The sequence below is a fragment of the Schistocerca serialis genome, chromosome 8 (assembly GCF_023864345.2).
Source record: "Schistocerca serialis cubense isolate TAMUIC-IGC-003099 chromosome 8, iqSchSeri2.2, whole genome shotgun sequence".
Lineage (NCBI taxonomy): Eukaryota > Metazoa > Arthropoda > Insecta > Orthoptera > Acrididae > Schistocerca > Schistocerca serialis.
The window spans coordinates 239,067,260-239,089,728 of NC_064645.1; positions in this window are offsets into that span (position 1 = coordinate 239,067,260).

Consider the following 22,469-nt stretch of genomic DNA (forward strand, 5'->3'; position numbering starts at 1 on the left):
AGCCTTACTCGACGTGGTCAAGCAGATTCAAGAAATCATACAGTATAGAAAATCGCAAAACAACAAATGCTGATTTAACTGTACAGTTTCTGCCTGTGGCCATTTTTAAATGCATGAAAGGTGTTCAAAAGTTAAGAGACAGCACCATGGGTGTAACTGCAGTCTTTATTCAAAAGTAATCACCAGAGGTCTGAGCACAACTGTACTGCTGCCTCATGAACCGAAGGATTCGCTCTTCCCAGAATTACTGTGGCTGTGACAGGAGCCAGTCCTCTTGCGTGTCCTTCAGTTCGTTGTCAATTGAAGCGATTCCCTTTGAGATTTATTTATTTATTTTGGACACACCCGTGGTCTACGGGCAGCACCTTGAATAGTAACCAAAATGTCCTCGGTCCTGGATTCTAACCCAGCTACCGCTTAAACTTTGAATGAAAACCATCAGCAATGGCAGACTGAAGACTGCCAGCGTAAGTCACCTTCATACTACCAACAGCCTTGCTAAAGAGGGCAGAGGAGTGGACAGAGCTTCAGGGCAGTCTTGCCTTTGCTGTGCGAAACAGTTCTTAAAGGTGGAAGAATCAGCAGTGATCAACCACATGAGGACGCAGAAGGCAACGGAAACCACTACATTTATCACACACAATGCATATCCACAGGAAATGTGGCCTGCATCTGGAAAAGTCTGATCTATATTGGCAAGATTCTGGATTAGTCCTCCATTTGGATTCCTGGGAGAAGGGGAGATGATCTTGAGAAAAAGATTGAACAACCAACGAAACGATAATGTTCTAAGAGTCGGGGCGTGCAATATCAGAAGTCTAAACAAGGTATGGAAGCTAGTAAATCTGAAAAAGGAAAGGCTAAGTCTCAATCTCCGATATGGGGGGGGGGGGGGGGTCAGTGAAGCGAAGTGAAACGGAAAGAAGATAAGCATTTCTGGTCAGCGGTTCAAACACATCGAAGTCTCAGGGCGAGATGTCAGAGTTGTAGGTAGGATACTCAAGCTACCCTGTCTTGAACTTTGCCGTTACACTTTGTGTGACCCTGGAGACGTGTGGACGCGCGTTATCGTGGAGCAAAATCACCCCATCCGTGAGCAACCCAAGCCGATTGGTCTTGGTCTTGCGAAGGGTGCGGGTGTCCCACAGTACTTGGCACTGTTAACGGTCTAACGGTGAGTATCGGACAGCGGACGTCAAAAACGGCGGTGAACATCAGTTTGCCTGCTGAGTGCACAGCTTACTTTTTTGGGGGATGGGGGTGGGAGGAGAGGTGATGACTTCACATTCACTTCCCTAGACGTTTCACTACTTTATCCAGAGCGGCATACTCAAATTTCGACCAGTTCGTCGTTATGACGTTTCGTAACTCTCCATTTGAACATGATTATCTTGCTCAATAAATTTGAAAATCAACTCGGGCTAAAATTGGCCAGTAATGACATGCATGTAGACTGTTCGATAAATATATCACGTATAATCAGCCTGTAATGAATTTTTAAAAAATAGTTCGATCATTCAGAAGTTAGGCAAAGGCTGTGGATCCACACAATAACATGGTTCCTCTGAAAGGGCACGGCCGACTTCCTTCCCTAATCCGATGAGACCGATGACCTCACTGTTTGGTCTCTTCCCCCAAAAACAAACCAACCAACCAACCACACAACAACATTGTTTCCCACTGGGTTCTGGTCGGGACTGTTGACAGGCCAGTCGATTTTGGGAGTGTTAATGTCTACAGACTGTAATATTAGTAATTTTCGCCTCACAAACATTAATATACGCTCAATAGTAAACGCCTGATGGCCTAAAGTTATCGAACAATTGTAAAATAAAAGAAATGAATCATCGCATAGCAGCGACAGAATCTATTATTCTTTATCTTTGCCGTTCTTGCGCGGTGCCAGTAAATCTCTATGTACATGTATCGATTAATGGTATAAAAAAGAATTCTGTTGTTTCAAGACAAATGAGGCTTTTCGCGCCTCACCTTTTACTGTTTGTATTCCATGAGAGGCGGACGCGGGCTTGCTGCGTTCCGCAACTGTATTTTATATTCTATGTGTAAATATTGAGTGAAAATGCTAAATGTTATTTCTTTTTCAATCAGAAAGCATGTAGTTTCTGGTTACTGATTACGAACAGACAGCATCAAGAGGACATTTTGACTGTTATGTATAAAGTATTTAACCACAATTTTCATCTATTGTAATTTAATATGAAAAGGTACGTAGCATTAAAAAAAAACGTGTTAAAGATAAGTGTGCTTATTTTCGTAAATTAATCTTGATGAGTCCATCTCCTTATTTACTTAACTGTTAATTATTTTGTGTTACTTCATCATCAGAAATTACGATCACGCTGATGGGCCGAACGCAGCATGAGGCAGAAGGAACATTATCGTTTTCCCATTATTTCTGAACCAACTTTTTTTTAATTGTGTAGTGTTGCATTTCTTTTAAAGTCTATAAATCTTCTGGTCCCTTAGCGTTGATCCGGGTATGACTACATCGCGACTATAAAAATGCACAGAAATGATAATGTTTCTTCCGAGCGATCTCAAATATATATATATATCTCAATATGCTGCTCTTATTCAGGTATTTAATGGTCAACGTATGTTATTATAATAGCGTAATAAATCCCTGATTCTGTTGCCAAGTGGCCCACCAAAATATTCACTTTTTCGACATTAAAAAACAAAGTAACAGTTCTTTTTATTTTCGTCCCCCAAGAACAACGCTACAAGACCACTGCCTGAAACCTTTTCTTCTCGATAGGGAGCATTGCACTACTGATTAAATTAGCGTTTATGAACTGTTTCTCTAGTGCACGAGCTGAAATGTCTTGTAAAAGTTTGCTTTTAGTTCGGCATCTAACGTGTTCTTAAGCAAAATATGGGGACTGCACCATAACCTCGAAAAAACACTCATGTACGACTTCCTGAGTACTTCACTATTGGCACCACACATGATGGTCGATAACATTCTTCAGCTATGTGTTAAACTCAGATACTTGCTCCGGCGTGCCACAGAGTATTCATCACTCAAAGCCATTAGTTTCCAGTCATTCACTGATCAGCACCATCGATCATCACAGCACACAGTGTCGCTTAGCAATGGCGACAGTGATGAGTGGCTTTTGAGGAGTCGCTGCACTTTTGTTACCCACTCTTTTTAAACCTTGCAATAGCAACGTATTTTAAATAGTGTGTATTACTGGGAGGGGGTGGGGTGTACGTTATGCCCGTCCTAAAAAATTAAAAATTAATTAATTATGGTTGACTTAAATTAACTACAGACTTTATAAAGAGGTACTGATGTGTGCTACAAAGTTGGGGGGGGGGGGGGTGGGGGAGGGGGAGGGAGGGACAATTTATGGTCACTATAAAAAGTACAGATTCGTTAACTATGATTGGCTTTTACTCACAGCAAATCTTTTAAAGAGACCCTGATGTTTCAGTAAGATCCTGAACTGAAAATATTGAATATGACATTCATTGAAAAACATCACCTGCTAGTGAGACTTACGTTTATGGATTAAGCAAAACTAAAAAATTAAAACATATATATATATATATATATATATATATATATATATAAATAAATGGGTAGAACACTTCATTGAGCACATATTTTTTTTTTTTTCGAAACTTTAAAATTTAAAGTATCGGACTAGATTACAGTATTTTCAAAAGGTGGAAGCAAAGTATCTACTCTCCCCCTCCCCCTCTCAATTCCTTTAGTATTGCGAGTGTTTATTCCTGACAATCATCTTTCGAGCTAGGTTGCTCATAGATCTTTCGAACTCTGATTTCATGCAGTTTTTTACGACTTCCCTCTACAATGCTCGACGTCGTGCCTTCAAAAGAGTGCTACCTCTTCAGTTAATCCCTAGTGTACAATATTATTTTTCAAAGAAATTAGTTAATAATGTAATGTAACTTTATCACTACCAATCACTGCACATACTACACACATAGTATTTAATGATAAAACACTGCGTACCCCGTCAGCTTATGTCAGGACCATAGCGACAACGTTTGTTTTTGATTTTGCGTAGCGGAACTTCCCATTTATTAGTCTGAAAGTACTCGGCATGCTCGATAATCAATGAGATGCTGAGCTCTGAAAGAAGATAAATTATATACTTCATAAATAAGATTTTCCAGAAAAAATGTTTGACTGGTTATGAGAAATGTTGTTGTTTATAATTGCGTAAGCTTCCGCGGCCAGTCAGTCGACAGAAAAGTTTTCTGGGTTTAGTACCTCGTCATAATGTAAAAACTACTGCTGCTATAGAAAAACCAACGTTTCGGCCACGATTGCAGCGGCCTTCATCTAAAGACCCAGAAGAAAGCCGCTGCCACCGTGGTCAAAACGTTGGTTTTTCTATAGCAGCAGTAGTTTTTACGTTATGACGCGGTACCAAACCCAGAAAACTTTTATGTCGAATGTTGATATTATTTACTTGTTTTACTTTCTCATCAGACACTTACTACCAAACACCTACTAAGTAATCCTTCGCCGTAGAAATTTTATTGTTAAACAAGAATTTCCTAAGTGCCTTTTCAGATACGTTCACTTTGGTAATCTCTTTAAGCCCCTTGTGCAATATATTATACAGTTTTATTCCGTGGTAGAAAATGCTGTTTGGAGTCTTACGTTCGCTTCTTCAACAACATAAGTTCCGTCCAGATCTTATTCCATGGTGCAGACTGAGCCATCACTTTTCTCACTGGTTTTCCCCTGCAAACCACGAATTCCTTCTTGCACCAAATTCTTGATCGTAGGGTAGCACTTACACCAAACATCTTGGCTTGCCCTACAGTTCCTACCTTCCACGGCTCCCACTACTAATATGTCTCAACACATACCCCTCTTCTTGTTCATATATTCGTTTTTCGCCTACTATGCCGAGAACCACCTAACTCCTTACCTTCTCAATCTAATTATTAACACCCTTCTACAGAACCACATCCCAAACGCTTGGATTCTCTTCTTTTTCTGTTGCAGTAATTGTCAGTATTAATTCTGATGAGCATAAGTGTTGGGGAATGTACTTGCGTTATGTAGTGAAAATGCCCAGTAATCTGGACAGGTATTTGCAATGGCTCGATTACTTCTATTGGTTTCTATTCTTCTTTTCTGTATTTTGGAAACTGTTCATTTTTTTCCGTTTGTGCCCTAGTAAAGAATTAACCTGGTAAGGAATAAGGGTACATATGAACACACTCAGCTGACAAGTCATGGGATATCTCCTAATATCGCGTCGTCTCTCTCTCTCTCTCTCTCTGGCGTAGTGCAGCAACTCGACGTGACATGGCCAGGTTGTCGGACGCCCCTTGCAGAACTATTAATTAATTCATGCTGCCCTATGGCCGTCCATCATTGCGCAAGTGTTACAGGTAAAAGATTTCACGTCCTGTAAATATACTATAGGTTGCACATCTTACGCTCGAATTGGCCAGAAAGTTAATCAAACCAATCGCGAAAAATTGTGGCCTGATAACATGGCTTATGACATCCGTAAAAAATTCCATGTTTGTTTTGGAACACAATGTCCATGAATGGCCCCAAATGGTCTTAAAGTAGGCAAACATAACCGTTTCTAGTCAATGATGAGTTCAATTGGACCAGAGGATAGACACCATTACATGTAAACACAGCCCACACCATTATGGACTCACCACCAGCTTATATAGTGCCTTGTTAACTTAGATCCATGGCTTCGAACCCTACCATCAGGTCTTACCAACTGAAGTCGGGACTCATCTGACCAGGCCACCATTTTCCAGTTTAGGGTCCGAACGAGTCACGAGCCCCGAGAGGAGCTGCGGGCAATGTCATGTTGTTAGAAAGGAACTAGGGTCTATCGCCTGCTGCCACAGCTCATTAACGGAAAATTTCCCACCCTCTCTTAATTGATACGTTCCTCGTACGTCCGACATCGATTTCACGTAGTGCTGCTGGTGTGTTAGCACAGACAATTCTACGTTAACGGTACTGCTCTCAGTCGTTAAGTGAAGACCGTCCTCCACTGCGTTGCTCTTGCTGCGAGGTAATGTCTGAAATTCGGTATTCTCGGCATACTCCCGGCACTGTGGATCTCGGAATATTGAATTCCCCTAATGATTTACAAAATGGAACGTCTGGTGGATTTAGCTCAAACTACTGTTCGGTTTTCAAAGTCGGTTAGTTTCTGTCGTACGGCTATAATCACGTCGGAACCCTTTTCACATGAATCACCTGAGTAAAAACGACAGATCCGCTAATTCACTGCCATTTTATACCGTGTGTACGTGATGTTACACCAACTGTATACGTCCATATCGCTATCCCATGACTTCTGTCACCTTATTTTAATACATAATATTCTTCACGAGCTGTGTGTCTAGGACATCATGTTAAGGCTCGTCGATTGCGACTCCCTGGGAAACGCCATTCATAATCACACCATCATTATCTAAAATGTGTAGTGCAGTGAAGACTAGACTGTACAAATATTCTGTGTAAGCAGTGTTTGGCACCTGATTGACATTGTTATTCTCCTTACAGGGTGAAGAGTTGGATGCAGCACCCTCTTGTAGATCTGCTCGGCTGGAACGTGAGCCAAGCCCTGAGAGGAGTGGAGAGGTATCATCGACAACATCAGCGCCGCCTCAGCTGCAGAGGGCCGAAAGCCAGCAACACCTGCTAGCTACTCCACTGTCCTGGTTTGCAGCCCAGTATCGGTCACTTCCAGCCCAGCATGGCTCGTACGCTGATCAGTCGCTTTCACCTGCAGCCCAGAATAGCTCATATGCTGATTGGTCACCCTCATCTGTGGCTCGGTATCGCTCATGCACTGATTGGTTATCCTCAACTGAGGCTCGGTATCGCTCGTATGATGACTGGTCGTCCTCAACTGCGGCTCGGTATCGCTCATACGCTGATTGGTCGTCCTCAACTGCAGCTCCGTATCGCTCATACGCTGATTGGTCGTCCTCAACTGCGGCTCGGTATCGCTCATACGCTGATTGGACGTCCTCAAATGCGGCTCGGTATCGCTCATACGCTGATTGGTCACCCTCAACTGCGGCTCGCTACCGATCATACACTGATTGGTCACCCTCAACTGCAGATCAGTATCACTCGTACGCTGATTGGTCGCCCTCCCCATGGCGCAGGGTGGGACGAGATCCAGGACGCACGTACTTCCAGCTAGTAAGTTCAGTCACAACCGTCTCTGTTGCTTTTCTACCATGTGTAGTGATGTTGGTATTCGACAATTCTCAGGTGCTATCGTATCTGAAACGAGTACATGAAACTAGTTCACACAGCCACCTAAAGGGAACATTTTGGAGAGACAAGTTAAATACTGTTTGTCTTCAGAAAATGTTTCATTAGAAGATCCAGATAACACTAAACAAATCAGAAAACCAACGAAAAGAAATCGTTCTGATCGCATAACTGTATAGTTCGGTCTAGATTATCTTGGAAACAAAAATGGTTCCTCTCCCACCGACAGTTCGTTGTAGGTCTTTGGTGAGAATAACGTAAGTTATTGCAGGTGTACGTCGTTACCATATCCAAGAAGAGTTGTCAATCAGGAACACGTCGAAGGCATGCGTTTTAAGAGGTGTTTGGAACAAAGCTTCCCTTGGGTAGTGACCGGTATGGGCTACACAGATAGAGGTATTGTACTTTTCGGTGCCCATTTGTTGCCATATTCCTAGATTTCCAATTTAATTGCATCTTGTTTTGATTATCAAACAACGTACAGCTTTTATCGACTGCGTGAATCTTGGGCAAATCGTACACTAAAAGATAGATATTCTGATACCCTGTAATATTCTTCTTTGGTAACAAAATATTCTTCATCAGGCTTGCGACGATGTATTAATCCAAGCAGCACTTGCCCCAATGACCTCAATTATTTGTTGCATGTGTCTCAATCATCGTCTCCTACAGTTTTTATGCTATACAGCTCCTTCAGTTACCGTGGAAGTTATTCCTGAAGTCGTACCATACGTACTGTCATCCTGTCTGTTCTTCTCAGTGATTTCTACAAATTCCTTTCCTCACAGATTCTGCGGGGAACATCCTCATTCCTTACGAGTCCACCTAATTTTCGATATTCTTCTGTAATACCACATGCCAAATGATTAGATTCTCTTTTTTCCGGTTTTTACATAATCCATGGTTAACCACCATATTATACTGTGCTCCAAACGCACATTCTCAGAAATTGTCCTCACATTAATGCTGAAGCTTGATACTAATAGATTCCGTTTGGCCAGGAAAGGGCTGTTTTCTAGTGCTAGAGTGCTCATTAACACGTTCTTAGCGCATCCACCACGTTACTTTGTTTTCTTTGAGGTGCCAGTTTTGTTAAGTTCATCACCAATCTCACATCTACTCATTACTTACACCCCTCGCTTAGCTATAAATTCCTATTGCTTGCTGTTTAGAGCATTCCGTTCAACTGCTCTTGCAATTATTCATTTTCACTGAGGATACTAACGTTACCCGAATCTCGTCATTGACTAGCTATTATTCATTTACTTCTTTACTTATTTATTGCTTACTTACTCTGCCCAGTTTAAGGCCTTAAGGGTCTCTTACATCTGGCTAGGAACAACACGTGTAAAAGAAAATAAATTACAAAACTATCTCAGTAATAATAATAATAATAATAATAATAATAATAATAATAATAATAATAATAATAATAATAATAATATTATAATAAAAATAAAACATGTTCCCACATACAAGTATGCACCACAAAATGTTCTGGAGAACGATGAATACAAATTATACTGGAACAGAACCATTATAACAGATAAAACACCACCACATAACAAACCTGACATCATACTCACCAATAAAAAGAAGAAATTAACACAACTAATCGAAATATCCATACCCAATACAACAAATATACAAAAGAAAACAGGAGAAAAAATTGAAAAATACATCCAACTGGCTGAGGAAGCCAAAGGCATGTGGCATCAGGATAAAGTTGACATCATACCAATTATACTATCAACTACAGGAGTCATACCACACAATATCCACCAGTACATCAATGCAATACAGCTACATCCAAACTTATATACACAACTACAGAAATCTGTAATTATTGACACTTGTTCAATTACCTGAAAGTTCCTAAATGCAATGTAACATATACCATACAGTCAAAAGGAAGTCACGCTTGATCAAGGTCCGCGTCACTTACCGTTTTTAACCAGAAATAACGTCTGAGAAAGATGATGATGATGATGATGATGATGATGATGATGATGATGATGATGATGATGATGATGATGATAATTAGCATTAATAAAAACCATTATTTTCTGCTCTAAAACACACACAATGTAAAATTTTACGACACATCCACAAGGCAAAAACAGAAATGAATATAAGGCTCTCTCAGGCTTTAACTCTCACTTAGTATCGTTAAAAAAAAAAAAAAAAAAAAAAATGTGGCAATTTACCGCACTAACACGTCAAAGAGAACAATTTCACACATCACTATTCAAAGAGAACAAACACTTTAAAGAATTAATTTATCATAATTGCGCATGGGGCCAAATGGAAACATAAAATTAAAAGAAAATTCTTTCGTAAATAAATGACTTGCATAACAGTAATAAACATTAAAATCTAAACCCTGCTTGTCTTAAGAGTAAGCTTAAAGTATCTTGGGCATATACCAGTAACTCGGAATGCTGATCCACGCTGGGGACTAAGACCAAACTATCGCTCGGAAATCAAAACTGAACAGGGCTACACGTGAGAAACTCAAATTAAATTTCTTTAACAAAACATTGCTCAAAGAACAAGGGTTTTCTCAACCCGTACTGCAGCCATATGTAACAAAAAGTGGCCACAGTTCTTGCCTCTACTCTGGTCCGTGGCTGAATAGTAAATGCTGGCGGCTCAGTATTCAGAAATCAAAGTACTAGAAATAAAAGATGAACCTATTCTGAGGACGCAAACTGACGACCACGAGGTCTGAGGGAAGGACTAATTCTTCCAATATGGTACGCACACTTTCCACGAGTACCGCTGTCTGTAACATGATGAACTGAATCTGGGTCCTCGGTGATCAACCCCCGTCACCATGCTGAAAGGGAGAAAGTGTTGGTTCATGAGCGGCAGATCTTGATACACACACACACTTGGCTCACACTTTGTGCTAATTTTAGTGGTTGTTTTTCATTGTTCTGCCTCATATTTTGTGCAGAAAGTGCCACATGTCATGAACTTTATTCAAATTGCCATATAACGTACCAGAAATTTTGTTAAATTTTATGTGAAATATTGTTCTTTTAAATTTGATGTTTGTTCTAGGATTTTTGACAGTTTCGAAGAAAATAACTCTCTTGGCATTATCTTTCAATCTAGTAGCTCCTCTTAATTCTCGAAAATAAAAATTCTGGCATTAGGTGGAAATTCTTTCACGTCGGTCTTTGCAGTTTCAGCAGCTAAGAAGATTTAAAATATCCAAAGGTTGATGGAAACTGGTTAATTCGATCATTTTAATTCAATGGCACAAGCATTATTCTCATCAGGTGATTGAATCTACCAAACTGATACTCCCAATCACAGAGCTACCAAACATCAGCTAATAAGCACTAAGATGATACAGGTTTGTGCTACCTCCCTCGCCCATGTTAGAATACCATCGAGACATTTCCGTCTGTTGCTCTTAGTCAGTCTTCTAACCATCTGAAATAGTTTCGTTTGCCAGCAGTGGTGTAAAAATCCCAATAAACATTATTTACACTTCACATACAGTATCTCTAGAAAAATTTTGGCTGTTGCAGGAATCATATGTAGCACTAAGTCAGGCTTCTGGTTTTTTTATATTATCTTGTCAAACTCTTGCTGTTCTGTTATAGTATTCAGAGTTCCGTAAAAGATCTTAACTTTTCATGATGTCACAGCCTTTGACTTTTGAATTTATCAATTACTATCGCACTGTTTATTTGTGTATAGAAATAAATTTGTAACATAACTGTTGGATATTTCAGGATGTGACCACGGATTCTGAAGGCTGTCCATTGTTGGATTCCTTCGAAATGGAATCAGAACCGCTGCTTCATCCCACACTTTCAACATATCATGGAGGAAGAACTGCATCGGCTGCTGGTGACTCTGAACTCTTAGGCATCCATTATGATTATGAACCTCTCGACGTACAGTTAACTGCTGGAGTCAGATCCCCAATGCCACAGCACGGACAACCGGTGCCGATTGCTCGGACTGCAAACCACTCAGAACAGCCTCCCTACCGGACACCACCTGATACGTCCCTACTTACCTTTGAGCCAACATATCCAACTGTTAATCCGTCGGTGTTCGGATTATCAACATCCAGCAGGTCAACCGGGTTCGGTAGGACGTCTTTCGCTTATGGACGTCCAGGCGCTCAACACACAACTAGTGTCAGATCGGCGATGACAATGCCAGTAGCTGGCAGTGGGTGCGACTCGTCACTATCTCCATATCGAATGTACTCCGATTCCTTACCATCTATCTTTCATCCAACAAGTCAGTCGATAAATCCGACAGGGTTTCCGTTACCAACACCAAGCACACATTTCACGGCGCTGTACTCATATCAATCTTCGTGTCCTCAGACCATTTCTCCAGTGGAATCTGCTAGTGTCGGACCGACAATGACGGCGCCGGTAAGATCAGTACCTACAGTTCAAACTATGTGCAGTGATGCAAGTAGCCTCCAGCATGGCTATCTTGTTTCGTTGCCTGGCACCACTCCTATAAATCCTCCTGTTAGCACAACACTGGTGGCACCAACTACAGCAAGCACACAGACCACAGCTCCTAAGTATTCAGTGGAAATTTCTATGCTGTCTAACCTGTCAGACTTTCAGGCTTCTGCAGCAGCACAATGTGCCTCAAAGATAGTTGAAAACACAGTTTCGAATGTTACACACAAAGAGCCAGTAACCTCTAAAGTAACTACGAAGGGAAACGTCTCAGGTATTGGGAAAGAAACTGCTCTAATGCGAAGCTCGCCTTTCCAAGGGTCATTGTGGAAACCTCTACGAGCAGGCAGCGTTGAATTAGTCCAAGACAGCCAGTCAAATTTGCTGTTGAGGCAGCAGGTGCCACATCCATCAACTGTAACGAATGTAAACAGTTTCATAACACAACCAGGTCAGGTGCAGCCACTTGATCTCTCAGGGGGTTCCACAGGCAGCCAGCCACCTGATGGTCCACTACAGCGACAGCTACCTCAGTCTTCTGCTTCGTCATATGCCATCCAAAGGCAGATGCTACGTTCTGGAAATCTTCCTATGCCTGCTCCACAAGTCGTCACACCCAGACCCACACTAGGTTTCTCTGAAAGATCAATGATGTTATCACAACTTGCCTCAACACACAGAATTCCAAACTATATTCCTTCTCCTATCCTTCCTCCACCTGGGTTTACGAGCACACCACGGGTATCTGTGGCTAACAACGATCGAAGACAATCTCCTGCAACCGTAACACAACCTTACAGTGATAATCCTGGTGTAATACCCACTGCTGCCATAAGGTGTAACACCCAGCGTGAAGTGCCAACTGCGATATCACCTTCCACAGTTTCAGCGGATCCTCAGTGTGTGTCACCAACACCAGATCCTACCGTCACAGACCACGGTTCAGACACAGGGGCTCAGCAAGAGGAATGACAGTTTAGACCATCAGCGAGATCTTGTGGGAGTGACGGACAATCTTCATGAGACACACAGTCTCGAAGTGACACCATCCAGTGCAACACCCAACCTTCGTGTTGTTGCTTGTTAATTTTTCGATCACTGGAAAGAGCGTCAGTAATCTGCGGTAGCATCAAATATTTCAACTGAACGAATTCATAGCTAGCCAACTATTCGATGTGGTCACTATGTCCACATAAGATAAACATTTACATTCGTTGCCACCACCCATTGTAGAGGTGAGGTCACTTACATAGAGCACCAGCAGAGGTATCATCAGAGCTCGCCACAAGCATCATATGATCGCAGCATGGATAACCACCACTGATTGCTGCCAGATGCATAGATTACAGAAACACTGGTAAGTTTCATCAACTTAAAGGTTCACGTTATTTCTTTTGAATTCTTAAAGCTAATAATTACCCATATTGACAGATTAGTTTCCTTTGACTGTTACCATAAATAATGTACATGAATTGGACAAAATATGGGTGAATAGACAAAATATGGAAACAACGAGAAAAATGGAGATGCTAGGCAATACGGCAGGTTGCGCTGTTGTATTCGACCACAAACGTCACCCGTGCGGTACCCTCAATATGTCTCAAGTATCAGTCGTGGACAGAACCGTGTTCAGTGTAGTTGCCATTGTGTTAAAGCGGAACTAAATGAATTCGAATGTGGGCTATTCGTTGGTGCTCGTATGGAAGCTGCTTCTATAACAAAGATAGCAGAGTGTTTGATGTTTCGAGAGGCATTTTATCGAAGACTTATACTGCATACAGGTGAAGAGGGAAATCGTAGTCTGCTAAGACCTAACTCGGACGAAAAAGGGTGTTGAATGATCGTGTTGGATGGTCATTGAAGAAGATAGTGATGAAAAATAAGGGAAAGACAACTGCAAGTCACTGTAGAACTGAACGTCACACCCATGAAACCTGTTAAGTACAAAACACGGATGGAGCACCATAAGCAGGAATATGCAGGGTGAAGTGGATTTCCAAAACCTTTCTTTAGTGAAACAAAATCACCTCATCCCTTTACTTTACCAAAGTGTCCCCCCGCTGGGACCAGATTGTCTTACAGAAGTGTGTGATTCTCTGGAACCCTAACTGATCTTCCCCATGGTCGGCTTTACTAGGTTTCCATTCCCCTGTCGTGCAAACACTAGAATGAAATACTGGATTTTCGTTCTGCTGACTAACAGAAATTGCTGACACAAGCTATTCCAGTATGCAGGAAGTTCGTATACTTCAAGCAAGGTTTACCACCACTACTTACTAAATTGATGGATCGATAATATTCACACCTTCATGACCTGCCTTCCTTGGAATTATTACGTTCTTCAAAACGTCTGAGGGTATTTCATCTCTCACACACGGTGAATCACGTAAAACTCGCACCGCAAATATTGCGAAAATTGAAAGTGCTATTGATGTGCACTTTTCACGGAATGGACTGGTAGTCAGGGACTCGTATTATTAGCCAATAAACAGATTGTAATAACTCTTAGTATATTTTTTTTTGTACAAGCATACTTTACATGGAACAATGCCTATTGCCACTATTGAGCCTCTTTCCAATGACGCCATTGATGCGGTGGTTGACTCCGTCACCACCGGCATCGTTACTGCCGCAAAATCTGCCATTCCCTGTTCTTCTGGGTCCCCTCGGCGGAGGACTGTGCCTTTGTGGTCGCCTGAGATCGCTGAGGCGATTAAAGATCGCCGGCGGACGCTCCAGCGTCACAAGCGAAATGCCTAGTTAGAACACCTCATCGCCTTTAAACGGCTCCTTGCGCGGGCCCGCCGCATCATTCGCCAATACAAGCAGGAGCGCTGGGAAAGGTATATCTCCACCATTGGCATCCATATCTCTCCATCACAGGTTTGGGCCAGGATTAGGCGCCTCTATGGCTATCGGACCCCTATCAGCGTCCCTGCGCTCTCACTGAATGGAGCAGTTTGTGCTGACTCAGACATAATTGCAAACCGCTTAGCAGAGCATTTTGCTCTGCGTTCTGCTTCTGCATATTACCCACTGGCCTTCCGCTCCCTGAAAGAGCGGTTGGAACGTCGGAGCCTTTCATTTCACATGCGCCACCCTGAATCCTACAATGTTCCGTTCAGTGAGTGGGATTTCCAAAGTGCCCTAGCCACTTGCCCTGATACGGCTCCCGGGCCAGATCGCATCCACTGTCGGATGCTCAAACACCTCTCGGCGGACTGCCAGGGATGCCTCTAGGAGGCGTATCTGGGTCGAGGGTGAGTTCCCGTCACAGTGGTGGGAAAACATCGTAATCCCCGTTTTGAAACCTGGCAAGAACCCACTGGAAGTGGACAGCTACCGCCCCATTAGCCTCACCTTCTTTGCAAGTTGCTCGAACGCATGGTGAGCCGGCGGTTGCGTTGGTTACTCGAGCCTCGGGGCCTTCTGGCTCCGTCTCAGGGTGGGTTCTGTAAGGGCCGCTCTGCCGCCGATAATCTGGTGAGCCTGGAGTCTATCTGTACGGCCTTTGCCCGCCGTGAGCACCTCGTCGTTGTCGTTTTTGACATGCGGAAGGCATACGATATGACATGGCGACATCACATCCTCTCCGCGCTTCATGGTTCGGGTCTTCGGGTGTCCTCTGCCGATTTTCATATGAAATTTTCTGTCGCATCGTACCTTCCGCGTGCAAGTTGCGGCCTCTCATAGTTCCCCCCGAGTTCAGGAGAATGGGGTACCACAGGGATCTGTCTTGAGTGTCTGCCTGTTTTTAATTGCAATTAATGGGCTCACTGTGGCGGTGGGAATGTCTGTCTCAGCTTCCTTGTATGCTGACGACTTCTGCCTCTACTATAGCTCCATTGGCATTGCAGCTGCTGAACGTCAGCTGCAGGGCACTATCTGCAAGGCGCAGTCTTGGGCTGTAGCGCATGGCTTCCAGTTTTCGGCTGCCAAGACCTGCGTTATGCATTTCTGCCGGGGACACAAGGTTCACTCTGAGCCACGGCTTTATCTTTACGGCGAATCTATTACTGTGGTGGAGACACATAGGTTTTTGGGTGCGGTTTTTGATGCCCTGTTGACTTGGCTCTCTCATATTCGGCAGCTTAAACAGATGTGTTGGCAGCATCTTAATGCTCTGCGTTGCTTGAGCCACACCAGCTGGGGTGCCGACTGGTCTACCCTCTTACGGCTCTACCAGGTGTTAATTCAGTCCCGTCTGGATTATGGGAGCCTGGCTTACGGTTCAGCATCCCCTTCTGCGCTGCGGGTGCTGGATCCCATCATTCACAGTGGGATCTGACTTGCCACTGGAGCTTTCTGGGCCAGCCCTGTGAACAGCATACTTGTGGAGGCAGGTGTCCCTCCACTGGGTTCCGGCACCAACGTTTACTGGCCGCTTATGCTACACGCGTTGCCTGGGCATCCCAGTTATCTACTGTTCCCTCAGTCTGTCGTCCATCTCCCAGAACGTCGGCCCCGGTCGGGTTGTATGATCGCAGTTCGTGTCGGAGAGCCTCTCTCTGGGCTTAGGGTTTTCCCTCTTTCAACTCTTTTCTGGGCCCCTCTGCATACACCCCTGTGGTGTGTGTCCCACCCATGCCTTCGGCTTAAATTGGCACAGGACCCCAAGGACTAGGTCCCTCCTGAGGCCTTCCGCCGCCGCCGCTGCCTTTCCATTCTTGCCACTTATCAGGGCTCCGGCGTTGTCTACACTGACGGTTCGATGGTTGCTGGTTGTGTTGGTTATGCTGTCACTCTAGGGGACCATTACGAACAACACTCATTGCTGGCTGGCTGCAGCGTTTTCACTGCTGAGCTGGTCGCTATCTCTCGTGCCCTAGAGTATATCAGCTCCTGGTCAGGTGAGTCCTTTATCTGTAGAGACTCCCTGAGCGGTTTACGAGCTATCGTCCAGTGTTTCCCTCGCTCTTGTCTGGTGATGGCTATCCATGAGTCCCTCCACACTCTTACCCGTTGCGGCCGCTCTGTGGTCTTTGTGTGGACCCCTGGTCATGTTGCCATCGCAGTCAATGAACATGTTGATATGCTGGCCAAACAGGCTGTCGGTGCACCAGCCTTATCGATTAGGCTTTCGGAGAGTGACCTCAGGGCAGTTTTGTGGCAGACTGTACTTCGCACCTGGGGTGAAGAATGGCACATCCTGCCTTCACCAAACTAACTTCGGGCCATCAAAGAGGCTACTGGTTCGTGGCGCTCCTCCTTGCGGGTCTCTCGCAAGGAGTCTGTTGCACTCTGCCGGCTGCCTCTATGTCGCTGCGGAACCGCTTTGATGGTGGTCCACATTTTGTTGGCCTGTCCCCTTTTAGCTGTGCTCAGGCAGATGTTTGCGCTGCCTGATACGCTCCCTGCCCTTTTAACAGATGACACTGCCATGGCAGGCTTAATTTTGCGTTTTATTCGGGCAGAGGGCTTTTGTCACTTAATCTGAGTGAGTGTTAGTCATTTTTGTTTTGTTTTGAGTCTGGCCTTTGGTCTAAGATTGTAGACAGGATTATTTCTTTTTAGTGTTTCTAGGTGGTTGGCTTTTCCTTTTTTGTCTCTATGGCCGGCCAACCACTGTCACTCTGAGAGATTTTAATTCTTTTTGCCTGGTCTCTGTCTGAGTCTGTCTTGTCCTGTGTAGTCTGTTGTCATCTCCATTGTTCGTTTTTATTCTGTGTGGGTGTTTGAAGTTTTGGTAAAAGGGACCGATGACCGTAGCAGTCTGGTCGCTTCAATCCCACAGACCAACCAACCAACCAACCAACCAACCAACCAACCAACCAATGCCTATTGACATTAACAAACTAAAAATAGAATAAATTAGAATGCCAATGGTGTTTGTTGCAGAATTTCAGTGTGCGTCATTTATGAGATAACATTTTGAAAAGTTTCCACACTGAGCTCTTGTAAATTACCTGTGGTAGCACACAATAAAGAACACCACAAGTGAATACATTAGTTGTGTCGATCCTTACCAGTAACGAGATAACTAACCATCACAGGTGGTGTTCAAATGACCACCAACAGTGGTAATACGTGCTTCCAGTGTGGTATGGAAAGATACAAAATATCTATAGGTGTCAAATCCTGGGAACAGGCCAGCCAAGTTAAAGGTCCTCTATGTCCAATCCAACGATTGTAAACAGTTCATGAAGACATGCTATAGTTCTTCATGCACTACGCATTAGACAGCCATCATGTTGGTACTGCAGGTTTCTCCTAGTCGGCAGAGGAACGTCTTCTAGCATCCGTGGCAGATGGTCCGTTAGGAGGCTCCAGTACTTATGCATGTTTAGTGTCCCATCTATGAAACACAGATCTATCAACTCATGGTTCACTATCCCACACCACTTGTTTACACTCTATGGATGCTGATGTTCCACTAGACAAAGCCAACAGGTATCAACAGACCAATAGTGCATTTTACGGTGGTCTACTTGGCAATGATTGGTAAATGTAACTTCATTGCTAAACAAGATACATGATACGTGTTAAGTACCCTGCCTTAATGCTTATGTATGGAAATTGACATGATTCTCGTATTCATTTCTGCACCGCTCATGAGAGAGAGAAATGTGATAGGGATGGAACCTATATCGTGTAGAAAGTGTAGGACACTTGCGTATCTCATCACTTCCTCATGCAACTGCACTGGAGCTAACAGTAGTTAGGAAATGGCGGCCAGCTTATCGTGCCCTTACTATAGTTAATCAGAACATAATAATTTGTGTAGGTTATCAGATAATAGAAAAAATCAGTACAGATGCAGCCAAAAGTGCTGCCCCACAATATGAGGATTATCTACTGAACAAAAAGTTTCAGGACCACTGAATCAGAAGATCAAAACCAATAAAAAAGGACTTACAATATCTGTATGGTGCAGAAAATAACAATTAACTCTAAATAATGAAAAGTGTAAAATCATCTCTAGGCGTACTGAAAGGTAAACTGCAGTAAAATGATAAATCACAGGAATCTAAAAGGCTGTCAATTCAATTAAGTACATACGAATTACAATTATGAAGAACTTGGATTAAAACAGTTACATAGATAATGTTGTGGGAAAAGCATAACAAAGTTGGTGTTATTGGCAAAATGCTTAGAAGATGCAAAGGGGCTATTAAAACATTACGTAAAGTGCCTACACTATGCTTTCCCATTTCCTGCTGCTGTGTGGTATGGGATCCTTGCCGCATAGGATGGACAGAGGACAAAGTCCAAAGAAGGGCAGCTTGTTCTGTACTATCATGAATTAGGGGAGAGTTTATGAGTAAGGAAAGCAAATTGAGCTTGAGGGAGGGGGGGTTGGCGCAGAGTGGAGCATGGCATGGCACGATCATCTAAATAAACATGTTTCTTGTTGCTGCAAGATCTTTCCTTGCAATTCCTCCTTGGAATGAGATAATATTTTATTGACACCAAAGTAAGTAGGAATAAATTATATCCATAATAAAATAAGAGAAATCAGGGCTCATACGGGAAGTGATCATTTTTCCAACATGCTATTAGGTAGTGGAACAATAGAGAAATAGTGTTAAAGTGGCTCAATAAACACAGTGCCAGGTATTTAAGTGTAAATTTGAGTGGTAATATAGATGTAGAAGCACTTAAACTACAAGGTGATCAGCATGCTGAAGGCATGAACAGGAGTGGACTGGTCTACATGGAAGTTAGAGGATGCTGCTTATCCAGCCACATAATGTAGAAGTTACATAGAATTCCAGGTGTGGGTCTTCATGCTCCTACTGAATCAAGTGGTCCCAGAATGAAATTAATCCTGACATAATAGTTAACTGTATTGATAATACAGAAGTGAGTTTAGGGAAGTGTTCTCGTTTACCACCAAAGCATCCAGAATAAATACTTAGGTGGTATAAACTGAAGATACTACAACCAATTGGAAGAGAACATAGTTAGAAGAAGCAATGATCTGACAGGGAAAGAAATTATGGGACCACGGTATCTGGTTATGTGGATACAACAGAAAAGCACCACAGGATTTACATTAAGTGGCAATGTGCAATGATAAATGGCACATCAGGACAAGAGGTTTCAGGATAAAACAGATCATAGTGTAATTAAACTCCTGACATTATGTACCAATTCACTGAGTGCTTGAGAAAATAGCTTGATTTCTACTCTAAGATCATAGACCTTGCAGCCTGGTCTGTAAATTGTTTCCTTGCAATACTGAGGCTGCTGGAACTGTTTGGCAGCTAAGTTGTTCAACTCTTGGTTGTCTAGAAGAGTGACTGCACAAGATGTCACTCTGCTTCTAATAACTATGATTGTTAAAATATGGGTAGTGGGTCACACTAGGTGACACACAAAAATTTAATATTTTGCATGGTCAACAGAATTTGGTAATAAATCTTGGTTTATTGCACAGAGTGCATGTGTATAAAACTGAATTATACACCCACCATTGTCAGAGTTTCTCTTGGGCCTCATCAGAGTTCAACAGACTGCTTGTTCTGGCATAACATCAAGCACTGGTATGTTGGCATGAAATGTAACCACAGAGAAGGCTGTGAGAAGAAGTCAGTCAATAGTATGCTGACTAGGACCAAAGCACAACGGGAGAGGCCTCTATCGGAAGAGAATATAAGTGGCACTCAAGCTAGCCTTGGCCGCTCTAGGAGAGCCAATAGAAGACAAGCCATCATCCTAACTGTTCAGCTGAGACTTGTGCTTTATATTAATTACTTGGATGTGAATTGTATATAGCAAAGGACACTGGTTATTTGTGTGTCACCAATTGCTTGTGAGACGTCATTGCAAAAATGCAAGTTAAGTATTGTCAATTCAATTACTGTAGTAAACTCCATTTATATGATTTGCTTTTATGTTGTCCACCTATCCAATAAAGCAGCTTCCTAGGTGCCCTATATTACATGAGTGAGCAGGATCCCACACTGCTGCTATGAAAATCTATAAGGGAAAAGCTATATGTTTGTAGTTTCTACCTATGTCCAGGAAAGTCAGTCTTTCTATTAATTTTTCCTAAGTGGACGATATTTCCCCTTTTCCCACACCTTATTCAAATATCTGCAGTTTGCCAAGCCCATCTGTAGACACTCAAATTTTCAGGTTTGTTGTTAATAGCAGGTATTGTCATCCTCTGGATGGACCCTTTTTCATTGCTGGAATGTTTTTACTACCAGCTGGAGGGTAAAATAATTGAGGTGAGCTAACTCTTAGGAATGCAACTGGAAAACATCCTGCATTAAAAGGAACTGGCACGTTTTTATAGTTACTTGCCATTTTTAGACCATTAAGTCTCATAACATTGTACCCCCTGAAAGCTTAAAAATATGGAAATATATGTAAAAAATAAGCATTTTTAGTGAAGTTTTTCGAGACACACACAAATTATAGCTGTAATTATTACATTAAACCTTTAACATTTTGTTGTTCTTACTTATTAAATTGCAACAGCATTTTAAATTTTTAAATTTGGTCAGTAATTATGCTGAAGAGCCAAAGAAACTGGTACACTTGCCTTAAATCACACAGGGCCCCCGCAAGCACACAGAAATGCTGCAACATGATGTGGTATGGACTCAACTAATGTCTGAAGTAGTACTGGAGGGAAATAACACAATGAATCCTGCAGAACTGTCCAAAAATATGCAATAGTACGAGGGTGTGGAGATCTCTTCTGAACAGCACATTACAAGGCATCCCAGATATGTTCAAATGGAAGCATTTAAACTCAGAAGAGTGTTACTGGAGCCACTTGTAACAATTCTAGACATCTAGAACACTGCATTGTCCTGATGGAATTGCCAAAGTCTCAGATTGCACAATGGACATGAATGGATGCAGGTGATCAGGCAGGATGCTTACGTACGTGTCACCTGTCAGTCATATCTAGACATACCTGGGGTCTCTTACCACTCCAACTGCACATGCCCCACACCATTACAGTGTCTCCACCTGCTTAAACAATCCCCTACTGACATGCAGGGTGTATGCATTCATGAGGTTTTCACCATACCTGTACACATCCACCTGCTTGATATAGTTTGAAACAAGATTCATCTGATCAGGTAACATGATTCCAGTAGTCAGGAGTCTTATGTCAGCATTGACAGGCCCAGGCAAGGTGTAAAACTTTGTGTTGTGCAGTCATCAAGGTTACACAAGTGGGCCCTCAGCTCTGAAAGCTCATATTGATGATGTTTTGTCGAATAGTGTGCACAACGCAGACACTTCTTGTGGCCTAGTATTGAAATCTGCAGAAATTTGCAGGAGGATTGCACTTCTGTCACATTGAACAATTGTTTTCAGTTGTTGTCAGTCCTGTTCTTCCAGGATCTTTTTCTGGCTGCAGATATGTCAAATATTTGATGTTTTACCGGATTCCTGATAATCATGGTACACTCGTGAAATGGTCATATGGGAAAATCTCCACTTCATTGCTACCTCAGAGATGCTCTGTATCATCGCTCATTCACTGACTAGAACACCACATTCAAACTAACTTAAATCGTGATGACCTGCCACTGTAAAGACAGTAATGGATGTAGCAACTGTCCTGACGCCTGTTGTATTGTATAAATATTGCTGACCACAACTCCGTATTCTGCCTGTTTACATATCTCTGTATTTGAATATTCATGCCTAGACCAGTTTTTTGGCGCTTCAGTGAATGTGAAATACTGAAAAACAAATTTTTTGTTGCTCCTGGAAACTGTTAGAGGCAACCTATATATGGAGTATGTAACCATTTTAGCTGTTTGGAAATA